The following is a 15,624-nucleotide window of genomic DNA, read 5'->3' as shown; positions in this document are numbered from 1 at the left end:
ACATGATTAGCCATTGAATCCAACCTTGTTGCAGAATTATGTTCAGATTTACATTTGAAAGAATTATGAGACAGAGACTTGCAAAAAAAAAAAAAGAAGAAAAACCTGATTTACACCCTGTAGAGATCTCCCTCCCTGGGGAATAAACCAAGGGAACGTAAATCAAGAGTAATGCCACATGGAAGCATACTCCTGAGCCTGCAGACAGTCTGTAACAATAGCTGCAAGATCTGCAATCAGGTGGTATCCTCTCGACGTGCTAATCATGAGCACCACCTCACATTCATGTGCATACGTTTTCCTTCTCACATAGTGCATCAGCCCCATTTATTAAGATTGCAGACTCTTCCGGACAACATCTGTATCTTGCTTTGTGTTTGTTCAGTGGTTAATATGATCCTGTCTCTTGTAAAAGTTCTTGTCTCAGCTGAGGATTCCCAGCACTAGCAGAGCACTAACAGTGGTCTCGTGCTCTCCCTCTACACAAGTGGAACATCATCCTCAATACAAACCTGTATAATTTTACCATACGAAGAGATCATGGCTTTCCATGATTTTCCAGCCAAGAATTCCAGCATTCAACCCAAAATAAAATAACATAAATCCTAGAATTCCATTCAGTTGACATCTAATGTCCTTGTCACCCAGCATGCACCTGGCAGTGCCCAGTCAAAGTCTTCCAGGGCATCATAACCTTGATCCTATTGACCAACACTGCTCTGATTTAAATTTCAAACAGCCTGCAATTTTGATTCCTCTTTTCCCCAGCTCTGAAGCAAACGTTATGGATTTTATAGGGAAGAAGGCCCTAGCCACACACAAACTTCGCATAAGTGAAAAGGCAGTCAATACAAACAGAATTAATTTTAATTAACCTGAATATGCTGATGAAAATGTTGGGGAGTTTTCATGAACAAATAAGTAGAGTCACATACACAAAAATATCTGCTTTGTTAATTACACATGTACACATCTAATAATACAGTCACGGCTAATTATAGTACTTGTTTCTGAACTTACACAGTTACAATCATGCTGAGGCTCCGCTGCAGTTGATAAGCACGTGTCTTTTGTTGGGTTAGGCAAAGTAGAAGCCAGCACTGAGATTCTGATGAGCAGCCCTGTCATAGATCTTCAGGTCTCCATCTAATCATCAGCTCTCCAGTGCCTGTTGGGATGGAAAGAAAATTATTATTCCCCAGCCGGAAAACTCCTCAGGAAGAATTGCTCCTGGATCATACACAGGTTCAGCTGCAGTCCCCTGCTGAGAAACCCAAGCAGCCCAAGTCATTCCCACAAAATCAGGAGTCACTACTCAACACTGTGGTTACACTGATGGAAAATCAGTGAAAAAAAAGCAAACAAGAAACCAGGCTGTGAAATACCTGCATGTCAATATCATCAATTGAATGGAGATCCCTATTGCTCATTTTAAACCTATTTAGGCAAATGTGCTGAAGATCTTGTCCACAGTTTCCTACCACATGTGCTCTAAGAGCAGAACAAGAGGGTGCTACAGAAGAAGGTAACATTATTGGCTAATATACACAGGAAAAATGGCACAGCTCTTGGGGATGTTTTTAGAAGTCCTAAGAGCCATGGTGCAAGGAACTGAATTCCGTAGGGAAAATTCCTATCTGTGAGCATGGCAGTGGTGGGTTGATGGTTTGACGAGATGATCTTTGTGGTCTTTTTCAACCTTAATGATTCCATGATTCTGCGACCATGATAACAGATCAATTTCCATCTTTGCTGCTGTAGAAGTCTCAAGCCACACCAGACATCTAAACATGAACCGATCAGAGGTCCCTCACTCTTAGTGAACCAGTGCCAAGCTATTCCAACCTGCTGCTCTCAAATGTGCCACCACATCTGTGAGAAACATCTTCCCCTGCTGCTCCTAAGGCTTACCTGGGCCCAAGTGAGAGAACCCAAAAAGAAACTAGCACGGCAAGGCTCCTTCAAGAGCACAGCACCTTGAGGAATAAAGCTCTTCTGCAATTGCTTTGGGAAACAGGTAAGGCCTGATGCTGAAAACTCACCACGAAAAGTCTGTGTGTTGGCCAAACGAGTGGCCAGGGCAGGAATTCTTGTTTGCTTCACAAAAGGAGAATATGGGAAAGGGTGGAAGGGTTGGAGGTTGGGGGAAATGCTTTTTAGCTTTCCTTTGTACTCATCTTCTTTATAACCACAGTGAGCACGTGTCACACAAAGAAGGTGCATTCAGGACGCAAACCCAGATATTTAATGTTTGATCAAGTTAGAGGAAAAATACTGCCACACCAATGGATTCAAAAATAATAGAGCTATGCCATAAAAATCATGATATTTTGGACTCCCTCTCTTTGCCTTCTATTTTTAAATCTTCCCTGGTGCTTTAGAGTTACATTTCTACATTTGAGAGCCTGTGGGCTAGGAATTTAAGATACAGCTAGGAATCTCATTAATAACACGAATACAGAAACTGGGGTTTAAAGAAAATATACAGGTAATGCAAAATTTAACGTCATGACAAGTTGCAACAGTGCATACATTATCAATATCTGGCTAATGGACCCAGGGTGATTACTGGTTAATGAGCTGAAGCACACAACAATTATGGGGGAAAAAAAAAAACACAGAAGAAATGTTTCTTTTATAACATGGCTGCTAGGAATTACAGCAAGCTACTCAGTCACATCCTGTTTACTTAAGCAATGGTGGATTTGGCCTAATTCTAGTACCACAGGCAGTATTTTTTTAAATGAAGCATATGCTGGTATACCCTGATTTGCTCCTATATAAGCAAGCAGAAAGGGGCCCAGACAGACTCAAACAAGAAGCGTAAGTCTGTTAATTCAGCAGCTCTGTACCTGTTTCGGAAGATAATTATTAATAATGCCATTGATATTTATAGCTTCACCATCTCCAATAGCTTGGAGGTAGAGTTAGGCTGCTACAAAACTATCAGCCGGAGAACAAGTAGAACAAGTATTCGTAACAACTGCATCACCAGTTACATTTGGAAAAGTTTCACAACAAGACTGGTGTTCCCTAGAAAGGTAACAGCCCCCTGCCCCTTCCTGCAGCAACTTGGTCATGTTGGGAACATACTTGACATATTTCATGCCCATTTTCCTCAGACCTGTTCCCAATTGGTGCAAACGCTGCTGCTACCTCCTCACAATTATCACCTAGACTTGGAAAGTGTAGGAAGTTGCGCTAACAAAATTAAGGCTTCACGCATAACTAAATGGCTGTGCCTGCCGGGGGCTCTTGATGCTGCAAAACGCAACGTGCAAGTAGTAAGACTTTTCTACAAAAACCTGCACACAGAAATTCACAGGCACAAATTACATACACAAATATGGAAAGTACCTTCCAGTCCTTCCTTGCAGCAATGTTTCCCTCTATTTTACACCAAAAATAAATACGGCACGCTTTAATGAATGCTTTATGAAAATAAACATCTACCTGGCAGGACCTCAGTAATGGAGGCTGCCTCCTTTTCAACTGATTGAGAGCTTTAGAGCAAAGAAAAAAAGCGCAGGGGGATGTACACCTCTGAAAGTTTGGAGTTTAATGAACAAAGCCACTTACTCCCTCTCAAAGGCAGAGGGCAGGGAGATGAAAGCTCCTGCTTCATTTTATGTGCAAAGCAGAACAGACATCTCCCATAGACATGCTAATGAAACATTGATTTGCTTGGGTGACGTTTGTTACCACAGGGCTCTCCACCTTGGACTTCCAGGAGAAACGATTCACAATTAATTAACTCCTTTCACAGATTATCTGAAATCTAACCTCGGCTCAACCCCACTCCACGATAAGGCTCGTTTTGACAGTAATGTGCAGATCGATGAATATGCATACATGCAGGCACACATCCACATGAAGATGTATTCCAAATTTCTACAGACACCTATACGCATGCAAACACATAATGCATTATTTATGTGCCATTATATATAACAGAATGTGTTCTGTAACCTATAATTATATTATAAATATTATACTCTAAAACATACATTCTAAAACACATCTGTATCTGTAGCCATGCAGTTCCACAAGCAGCGTGCACAGATTTCTGCCCTCAGCCCACTGCTCTCATCTCCCATGAGATGGGAGTGACTTCCCAGCACAGCAGGACAAACCCCGCACACCCAGCTCCTCCTCACCGCGAGCTGATGCAAAGCAATATTCTGAAACGAGTTGACAAGAACTGCTCCCCACTGTCCTGACCACCAACATAATGGGTTTTCTTGGATCAAACCAGAGCAGCAGCCAGCTTCCTAACTCACTCACTGCTGAACGCTGAAGCAGCGCGGAAGAACAACTGCCACGTGCTCCACGGTGGCTGCCATGAAACTTAGCAAAAGATTATCTTTCTTTAATGGAAGCTGTGAGGAAATTTAAGGAAGAAATTGTGCAGATTTAAATGTTACTGTGCGGGATTTAAACGGGGCTCACAGGGAGCTTACAGTTTTCTTTCCTGTAGAAAGAACGCGTGAAAATTATGAACGTGACATAAGAAATACTTCCAACGAGTATTTTCATTACAATAAAAACAGCATTTAGTTTTAAGTAGCACGCACAGATGATCTAAGGCCTGTGAAGCAGTAGCACTCCAAATAAAGTTCGGCCTACAATTCTTTAAAGAAACTGAAAATTTTACAGAAATCTCTAGCAGTGCATCCTAGCTGCACCCTACCCCTTCCTCCAAGAATTCCATTAGCGTGCATTTCAAGCAGGGCTCACCTTCACTCCAGCTGTTATTGACCCGGGGAAGATGATCAATACAGAGCAGAGTGGAAGTTCATTTTTAGAAATTGATAAAAGTTCCAAACCCAGAGGGGTTAGACAATTCACAGCAGAAGTTAAAGCTACTCATCCTACTTTTCTCAGACAAAGCAAGGGTCTTCCAGATGCTTCCAAGCATTTTTTTAATGGCTATGAATTTGAATATAGTTTTAGTTTCTTAGAATTCGTAGCTAGATTAGAAATGAATTTCACCAAAACTGTTTTCCTGCATTGTGTTATGACTTCCTGCACGTGCTCATCTCCTTCTCTGGGGCATCTCTGCGCAGTTCAGGCATCAGCACAAAGCTAAACTCTGCTTTCCTTCCCAGGTCATCAGCAAAGGCAGGCCTCGCTAATGAATTGCTCTGGCTAAAATAATAAAAGAAGGGCCAACACAGAGTTCCTGTGAGTTCTGGCTCAGCCCAAACCCTAATATTGATGTTATTATATAAAAGTACCACAGACTATGTAGGGCAACCCCACGTCTATCACAGCAGCCAGAGCAATTTCAAACTGTGTGCTTTTAATTATTTCATTGACACCCTTGGACTTGATAACTGACTGAATTTTCCTGTCAACACTTCGGTCTTTGGTTTTCTTCATTAAATCACAGTTTCAAATTACCTTTATGTTTTTTCCCTCTTCACTCCCCACCCCACTCCAGCAATTTTTGGCTTCTAATTCTCTGAATGCCCCACACTGTTTTAAATTACACGCTCATTTTGGAATACACACACTATTTATCTAGGAGGCAAATTTCAGAGCCATCTGAAATTCATTTCCCAACCCCAGAGTTCCTGGGTACCAGCTTCCAACCCCGCCGTGGAATTTCCTGGGGCTGCCACGTGGGTCGGGTTTCTCCGCACCTCCAGCACACGGCCCCGCCAGCTGCACGCACTCTGCTTCTCTTCCTTGCTGAGGCAAAGAAAATATCCACCTTCATTCATTTGTAGATATTAGTAGTAAAGGAGGCCATATAGTTCTTAAAATGGAAGCCACCTCTTGGCACGCAGACGAGTTTCAAACAGCTGCAGGGTACACAGCACATGTAACAGCACAAAACTCAGCATGGAAAGTTGCTATAATTTGTCACGCCAAGTGTATTAACAGAAGTGAGCTGCCATATATGTACACCAACACCGTTTGCAGAAGGATCAATTACCCCAGGTGATCTCAGCCAGAGTTTGGGCACCCACTGCATCTCTACGCTTGCAGCAACGGGTAAAATTTAAGAAGCTGCAAACATTCCAAACAAAATCAAAACCTTCTGCCATGGAAAATCTTCAATTTTATATTGAAGGTCTGTAAAGAGTCCAATCAGATGGGTGAAATCTGAAATTCCCTGTTGTTTTGTTAAATGTAACAAAACAAGCTGCAAGTGTAAAAGAGATTAGGGCTTGTTTCAATAGTCAAATTCTTTTCCAGCAAAATTGTTTTTTCCCTAAAATTACTTGTTCATATTAAATCAAGTGTGACATTAAGTTTAACATGTTTCTCATTTCAAGATGGACATTTTTCCAAAAAGTCGTAATTGGTATTTTGACTATTTAATAAGCAAGTCTTTTGGAAAAATTTCCGCCTATAATTTGTCGGAGAATTAAATGTTGTTCTGGAAGGGAATACAATGATTTTGCAATATCAGGCCAATATTTAAATGTATTTTTTCTAGTATTTCTCTGTGACTGAAAACAGTTTTTGTATTTATAGTCAGATAGAAATGGTTTCCTATGAACCTAATTACTGCATCATCACTATTTTCTGTGAGAAAATAACGAATCTGCTCCTGAAGTTGCTTTATTACTTTAAAAATACCCATACATTTACACTATAGCCCATGAAGAAGGGGCTTTTATACATCCTAGACTGAAGTACCTCTTGCATAAAAGCTCCCAGGAGTCACCTGACCACAGGTGATAGTGGGAATCAATCACACCATGTAACAAGATATTCATCAGGAATCTCATGCGAGCTGTTTGATCCACCCCTGCCAATGGGACAACTTCCTAACCACCTTGCACGGAAAGCCTGGAAAGCCCAGATATTCCCTCACTCACAGAAATCCAGGAAAATCAACTGAGATGAGGGTTTGTTTGTTTGTTTTATATATTTCCCATGCCCTCTGCCTCCAAGCCCCCTGGCCACAGAAGCCAACCCCTCCCCTGCCTTGAGAGGGGACCAAGGACACCACACAAAGTGGAATTTTGTCACCAAACTTACAGCCTGTGCCTTTTACCTTCTGCCATTTACTCTTGCTGCCCAGAAATCACAGTGTAGTGGTGGACCCTAATGCCATGGCTAGAAACGTTGATATTTTGAGGTAAACAGCAGCTAAAGCAGCTACCTGGAAACTGCCAGTCCCAATCTTCTCTGGGAAATGAATGGCAAGATGCTCACTGTGGAGGAAAGCAGTAATAGAAAGGAAACCAAGCTCAGCTATAAGTTCCAAAAGAGACAGAGTTGAACCAAACACCTATTACTGGTATTTCCCAAAAAATCCACTTTCATGACAATATTTTTAAACAAAGAAAGACTAACCTGACTCTCATTCAGAAATCAAATCAAATCAAAAACCTTGGGTTTTTAGCTGCATATTCAGCTGCTGTAAAATCTCAGGCATGCACAGTTTGGCTTCTTCACAATGATGTTTTCTGCAGTAAACCCTGCCAGCCATCTGAAGGATCCACCACTGACACCTGACCAAGGCTTCACAGCCAAAAGATGGGGTTTGGGATACACAGTCATGCACAGTACAGACAGGCAAGATAGAACTTGAGCACAAGCTCATGCAGCTCTGCTGCCGAAGTGAGAGGTAGGCAGATCAGCATCACTTGGCAAGAACAGCAGCAGGTACATATGGGTAAGCATCTAAATCCTACTCTAAAACATCCTCAGGAAAAAAGGATGAAAGTAAATTGAAACCAAACAATATTCCGATAGCCATCTCTAGTTACTTTGAACAGCTTGAGTTCCTAAGTACATCCCTGCTCCTTCAGAAGAGCTGAAAAGCCACAGTTTTAAGAAAAATACACAGTACCTAATAAATGCACATGAAAGGGGAAAAAAATCCATATACCTACCTCGATCTTCAGGTGAACAAAAACCTGATTTAGATCTCCATGTGTTTTACATCTTCCAGGTATTTCTGCACTTTTTTTTTTTTTTTGCAGGGAGGGGAGAATTTCTTTAGCCTATTTTAACATTTCATTTCATCCCATTACCATTTTCATAAACAGAGGTTAGAAGAAGGGAAGGGCAAAGAATCTTCAAAAGTTTCTAAACCCTTTAAGTGTTTACAGCAATATCTGCCACAACAGAGAGAAAAACACTGCCAACTTCCAGGGTTCCAGGGGTATCAATAATTGCTTTTTCTTGCCATAAGGCTGACCCTGAAAGGTCCCAAACAAATTCTGAAAAGGCAAGAGTCCTGAAGAATAGGCAGCCGCTTTAATGAGACATTTAACACCTCTTTCAAAAAGTAGGGTCACACCTATGTGCCTCTTGGTGAATGCAGGTGGCCCATACAGACCCACAGCCAGATGCAGAAATGAGCACCTAATCACGTGCACATGCTGCTGATGAATGTATGCAATCAATGAAAAAAAAAATCTGCTTTACATTCAGCTCTTTTACAAGCCTGATCAGATATCTTAGCAGGACATATTAGCTCATGCACATCACTGGTTAAAATACCTACATGGCCCTTGGATCAGAGCTGGCTCCCAGCCAGCCAGTGCAAAGCACAGGTTGAGAAGTTCAAATCTATCTCCATTTGTTCAATTAGAGATACCCTGCAGCAATTATTGTCTCCTAAAGAACAAGGTAGACCTGCCCTGCAGTTTTTTCCTCCTATTATTACTACTTGGAAAAGACTCAGCTGAAGGAAAATAACAAAACTGAGGGCATCTGTTCTCAAGCAGTCACCCTGCATAAACCCTGCAAATAAGGAGGTGACATTATAATGGAATAACTAATAAACAGGCCTCAATGTTTTGAGGCCGCATTTAAGATTATAAGAGCAATTAGATGATAGATTAATGAAGATTACTACTCCTTTCCCCTCCGCAACAAAATCTCTCTACAGCTAATTAAAAAGACAGAAATATTGTTCCAACAACTGAAACACCCAACACGAAGGCTGCAGGAAAGTTGCACACATCCACGGTCATCCAGAAGTCAGCGGTTGGCAGTAAACATGGGTGCTTGCCTGATCACTTAAAGCATGCAGGAAGAGCCCCAGGAAACTGGGGGATGCTCAACTGTGAGTAAGCCCCAGGGCTGTGGCTAGCCCAGGCACAGAAGCACGGAATCTCTGCAGTGGGAAGGGACCTACAAGCAGCATCGAATCCACCTCCTGGAAACTCACAGCACCACAGCAGTGGTAATGGCAGAAGGGCAGAGGCAAGGATCTGGCATCTGGCTCTCTACGGCGCATAGGCTGCTCCTGTCAGTACAAGGACTTGCACCACTCCCTCAGTTTATCAGAAGAACATCTTGAAAAAGTGCCTAATGAATGTCTGACCTGAAATCCTAGCACTGAGTGGGGCTACAAAACAGCAGAGATTGAGAAGCTGCTGAAAGTGTCTGCTGGGTTGTGGCAGAGCCCAGGACCAAATCTAGATAAACTGAGTCCCAGTCTGGCATCCCCTGCCTACTATGGAAAAAACATAAAAACATGTTCAAAACATTTTCTGAAAAGATCCTAATGAACCAAATTAATTAACTGTTAAGTCCACAAGATGCGTACTTTGTTCTTAGCACTATAAAGGAAATTAATAGGATGAAAGCAGCATTGTCATGGAACACCATCACGCAACCAACATCATTTCATGGACATTTCCAATGTTAAAACAAAAATCAGGTTGAAAGCTTTCTCCAGTCTTAAATTCTCTTTATCTTCTTGCTCTCCTTGTCTGGACTTAGAGAAGAAGGCACTTTACACTACAAATTCTTTTCTTTCTTTTTCTCTTTCACTTTTTTCCAAGCCACCTCCCTCAAAGCAGCACTTACCACAGTGACAAATGAAGCAATAATAAGGTTAGTCATTTAACTCCTTGCATCCTACTTAAAAATCACCCTAATTACTGTGTAATGGGTCCACAGAGGCAGAAGAGTCTGGGTGAAGTCTACCCGGAGGGCACCGGTATAGTTCATCTGTCCATTCTCTAATAGCACTCTAAAGTTCACCCTTATAAACATGTCACCCAGTCTATAATTAAGTGACTGGTCATTAGGTAACATATGTGGTACCTGTGGGTCACATATCAGTCAGCTGGTGATGGATCTTTATCCAACAGCCATGCAAAAACAGCTCTACAGCTCATGGCATCACCGAGTGCACAGCACACTCGTGAGAAGTTAGTGTAGGTGTGGTGGGATTTTCTTGTTTGTTAAAGCAATAAACCCTGTATTTGTAAAAGGTGAGAAACCAGGGGGAGGAGGGAGTGGACATACTGCCACAATTCATTCCTCATCCTGGATCACGGAAAAAAAAGCTGAGTTTATTCCTTTACATTGCTGCACGCATACTGGTTCTCAAAGCATGCCTCATATGTCACTGACAGGTGGACTTCCCATTCGCACTTCATGTGAGGACAGATTGCTAATGACTATACTTTGTGATCTTTAACGATGGCCTTCCTGCTCATAACAGAAAGTCATACTTTTCAACTCTCTCACATTCCACAGACATGCTAGGCTGCGATGGACAGAGGAGAAAAGCATTACACAAACTAGTCTTCACCAAGAAAATTGGAAGAACCTTAACGATACACTGGAATGAACACCCAGGTAAGCAGATGAACTGCACATGGTGCTGGTCAGACCATTTAGTGAGTGCACATGTACAGAGCAATGCAGTCAATTCCACTGCAACTGCTTTCCTCCCTTCACTCATCCATGCCAAGAGGTGAGGGGCTTGATCAAAGGAGATTTGGGGACAAGAGCAGAACTCTCAGCTTGAGATTGTCTTCAGATTGCACAGCGGATGGTTTCCAGCAGGTTCTGTTACTCCTAGGAGACAGAAAAGGACAGCTCCCCTGCAGACCTGAAGTTTAGGCTAGCATCCTAGAAACCCTGAAGCTCTCTGCACTTCACTGCTTTACTGCTTAGAAGTTCTCTGAACTTGCAGGAGAGAGAAATTGAGTTTCCCAGAGGACAGCCCACATGGTGGGTGTCCTATAGGCAATATATTTTTTTTTGCAACAGAATTTTTCTGGGCAAAAGACTGCAACCCCGCATCAGCCATGCATACACCATTTTCAAGGAATTCACTCATGGATTTAATAAAATAATGAAGAGCTGGACCACACAGACTTCCAGATGGTAAATGTGATTTGAGCTGAGCTTTTCTAGGTAAGTAAATTATAAAGGAGAAAAAAAATGCAAAAAAAAAAAAGGCATATAAACCTTGTGCCCACAATGTTTAAAGGTTTATAATTGCTAGTTATTATCTCCAAGAAGAGTTTCCAACGGCATGATATTATGGCCAAGAAAACAAGACAAGACCTTGGAATCAGCCTTCTGACCCGAACCGCTGAAATGTGCCCAAGCTACTATGGAATAATCTCCCACAGCATCTCTTCTGGCTGCTCACCTCTGTTTGATGTTCACCCACTCGGGCTGCCCACAGTTCTGGTCACACTGAAAATGGAAGATCCGGCAAAAGCTGTACGGACCAGCTAAATTCCAAGAAGTAAATTCCAAGACCAAGAAGATGCATATGTCCGCCAAGGATGAACTTAACTAATTGTATTTGGAGATATTACTAGATGCAACTATGACAAAAAGATCATTACTTGCAAACAAAAGCAAAATAATGCATTTTGACTCAAATCACATTGGAATGATAGCAGAGACACACAAAATTTTGCCCCCGAGAGAATTTGATTACTTGTCTGAAATACAGATTGAGTAGACAAATAAGGAAGGGATAGAGCCTGAAGAAAGAAATTTGTCTCTTGTAGTTTCACAGAGAAAAAGTCTGCCTTCTTTAGCCAAAATAGAAATGTACAGACTCAGTCATGCAATCTCTACAAAGCTATCCACCTCTCACATTCTTACTGCACTTCAGTAACTTTGTTCATGGCAATCAATTCTATCAGTTTCTGCTTTTTTCATATCAAAAAAAGACCATCACACAGCTTTTGTACTTTCACATATTCTGTGCATTTTACCAAAACGGATTCTCAGGTTCACCAACTAAAGATCAAAGGAGCCAAGTATTGTAACGTTGTTGTGGTTTAACGCAGCAGGTAGCTAAGCACCACACAGTCCTTCACGCACTCCCCTGCTTCCCAGTGAGATGGGGGAGAGAATAAAAAAAAAAAAAAACAAGGTAGAACTTGTGGGTTGAGATAAAACTACTTATTAAGATAGAGAAAAGGAAAAGGATAATAATCATGACAAATATACATATATACAAGTGTATAAAACAAGTGATGCACAAACACTTGCTCACCACCCCCTGACTGATGCCCAGCCAGCCCCTGAACAGCGAGAAGAGAGAGATGAATCCCTACTCCCCTTGAAAACTCCTTCTGCTTGATGTCATATGGCCAGTTCATCCCTTTGGGCCAGTATAAGTCAGCTGTCCTAATTCCGTTCCCTCCCAGCTCCTTGGGTCCTTTGCTGAAAATGGCCTTGGCTCTGTAAAACACAGCTAGCAGCAAGTATAAACACTGTTGTGTTAATAACACTGTTTTTCTCCTAGAATCAAAACAGCATCATACCAGATGCTCTGAAGAAAACAATTATTTTTCAGAGTTTGTCTTAGTTTCACTTGGGATGGATCTACAAACATGACTTGTAATTTCAAAGTGGAGATCATGAAATATATGGCTTAAAGCTGCTGCCTAAGTAGGCTTGCGCAGAAATTGCTTCTTCCTGTCTTGTTGCTCTACATTGTGTCAATGCCATAATTTGAAATACTGCATGCAAGCAGCACAGAAGCCTCTTACATTTCAAGCCATCCAGTAAAAAAATTCAGATCTCCTTACTTGGGGGTCTTTAACTCTACAAGGTACCCCTGGGTGTAGTATCAATCACCCAATGATGGATAGACATCCCATACCAGGGTCATTCATACCTCCACTGCAACACCTCATCCTCACTGAATGCTGACGGCTGATCTATATGATTCAAGTCCAATCAAAGCAGTGATTTTTCAGTGTTAAGGACTCTTCCATTTGACATTCCTGCACTGAGACTATAAAGGATCAGAACAGAGCACAGGAAAACAGCTCTCAAAGAGGATTAGTCCATGATTTTTGTGCATTTGCGCCACAGCTCTGCATCACAGAAAATGATACGGTGACTTCTCCAAGGAGAAAAAAAGCCTGCAGTGTAGTCTTAATGTGGTTTATTCAAGAGCATGCAACTTTATTTGCACACCTAATTATTATTAGGACAATTCTACTTCAGTAGCTTGACTGGTAATTGGCATGTGCAGGAATATAACAAACTAAACTTACTCTTCAGCAAGGCCAAATATAACAAGTAATGTTTGAAGAGGACATAGGAATGCAGAACAATTGAGATGATGGGTATAACACTGTCAGAGACAAAAAGTTGTCTGATGGAGAAAGAGTAGACCCAGCAAACTCATTCAGTGTCTGGAGGCTGTGTTAAGAAAGATTGCTCAAACACCTGCAGAGATATGAGCCTCCGTAGGAAAGAAAAGAGAAAACTGAAGATCACAGAATCATAGAATTGCTCAGGTTGGAAAAGACCTTCAAGATCATCAAGTCCAACTGCAACCTAACCATACTACCCTAACTCTAATGACCCACCACTAAATCATGTCCCTGAACACCACATCCAAACAGTTTTTAGACACATTCAGGCATGGTGACTCAACCACCTCCCTGGAGGAGAGATCATTAATAACTCCCTTTTTTTCTACATGACTTGGGAGGTGTGCGATATGCAACTGAAGGATTCAACTAATTTCAAGAAATCTAATATCTAAATAGAAGCGGAGCCAATTCTAAATTTAAAAAAAACGTGTATTTGAGATAATTTGTCTTCAGCTTTATCCCTGCTTACATGCATCCATATTACTGTCTTTTCAAAGTCAGTATGAGAAACCATTATTCAAACAGCAATTAATTTTTATGCCAGTAAGGTTGTTTAATTGTTTTTTGGTTGCTTTCTTTGTTTTTTTTTCCAACCTCAACTATATTTAATGCTTCTTCCATGCAATTGCCGTGCTCTGAGAAATATCCTAGTTGAATACACCAGAATGCTGGCCCTAGGTATCTTTTTAAGCTAAGCTTGATTTCCTTACATAGCTGGCAAAGCCACACAGTAAGATCTGAGATTTGGGCTGACCAGCGAGAAACAGCTTTTAAACTACAATTTCCTTGTGGCTACAGCTGTTCACATTGGTCCACTGAAATGCAAAGAAAATGGAGAAACATGAGAGACTGACATAAGGAAAGCAAACAAAGGAAAATGATGTTGCTGTTCAATGAATATGACCAGAAAGACACTGTGACCCACCTGGAGCTGGACACACAGGGACCAACTCTTACTGCTTGCACTCTGTGTTATTACTGCCCTGAAAAGGGGATGCAATTCATTATTCTATTTATGCAAGCATAAGTGACCACACATAGACAATGCAAGATAATGATACAGCCTTTAGAAAGGAGGGTTGTGCAACTCATTCCTCATTGAACAGTAGCGCACTTGGTGATCTTGAGCCATAAATGAAAGGCATAGCTAGTACCTACGCACAAAAATCCCAGGGAACAGCAAAATATTTGTGCTTTAAGTTGAACAAAGCTTCTAAAATAATACATTTGGTCTTCATGCTCATTAACGTTTAAACTTGCTTAAAATCGTTTTGCCTCTGTTTTGGTTTGATTTAGTGAGGCTTGTGTCCTTAACTACCTCTAAGGGTCTCAAAATCAACCATCATCCTGAGGAAAAGAAAAACCTCATTGCTCCCACTTCACAGAACCAAAGATGTCTCTAGGTCCAGAAGGTTGTGGATCTGTTTTCCATACGTTTAACATCCTCACTGAAAACGTGGAAGATTCCCCCCAAGTGAAGAGCTGCCAAACCCATCTGGAACTAGTGGTCTTCCAATGCTTCCCAAAGAGAAATTTGAGTTTCATAATAGAAACCCTATATAAGAGGAATATACAGATCTCAGCTCCGCTTTTTATTTTAAACACGTACATTTGACACATTAAAGAGCATTTTCATAGGATTTCTTTCTCCTGGTTTTCTTTGGTACCAGTCACAGAGCTAATAGGAAGACAGGTGTTTGCTTTATTTTTATTATTCTGCTGAGCATAGCATTCTCCACAACCTTCCTAGAAGAGGAACAGGGCAAGAATAACAGCAACATCCAATAAAATTTCAAAAGCCAATAACCATCCTTCTGAATTTTAATCCATAGCCAATCCCAGAATAGATCACGCACTCTTAGCACTTTTGGTAAGTAGAAAAGGAGGTATTTAATCCCACAATCACCGTAAGGCGAAATATTAACGTGTTAACATATGATTCCTAAATATTCCACTTTTCTTCTTAAAAGAGTAGTGAAAACTTGATTTTTTTTCAGGAATTAAGGATTAAAAAAATCCAATTATTATTTCTTCAGTTCTTCTGAGAATGTATAGGTTGATTTTTTTTTGTTTGTTTCTTGTTTTTTCTAAAACAATCCTCTGATACAACCATTCACACATACATGCTGATTTCAGGATCTGGGCAGTAGGGATGTAAGGCCACACATGTTGTGCAGGGTGTGTGCTGCTAGTCATTATCTGATCAACTCCAAGAAGCAATTTCAAAGAATTTGAAGGTTCTACATACCAGAGCTCAGGTAAATTACACACA

At 41.1% G+C, this 15,624-nt stretch overlaps 1 long non-coding RNA gene across 14 annotated transcripts in view; it reads right to left on the bottom strand.

Moving 5' to 3' along the window:
• LOC110408423 overlaps positions 1-15,624 on the bottom strand; it is a 317,152-nt gene that overhangs the window by 265,760 nt on the left and 35,768 nt on the right. For all 14 annotated transcript variants that reach the window (XR_002444331.1, XR_002444334.1, XR_002444336.1 and 11 more), the window contains one exon: positions 1,021-1,168. This is a non-coding gene — a long non-coding RNA (uncharacterized LOC110408423). The remainder of the gene's footprint in view (positions 1-1,020; positions 1,169-15,624) is intronic.

Source organism: Numida meleagris, chromosome 19, assembly GCF_002078875.1.
Source record: "Numida meleagris isolate 19003 breed g44 Domestic line chromosome 19, NumMel1.0, whole genome shotgun sequence".
In the NCBI taxonomy this organism is placed as follows: domain Eukaryota; kingdom Metazoa; phylum Chordata; class Aves; order Galliformes; family Numididae; genus Numida; species Numida meleagris.
This window is presented reverse-complemented; position numbering and strand designations above follow the sequence as displayed.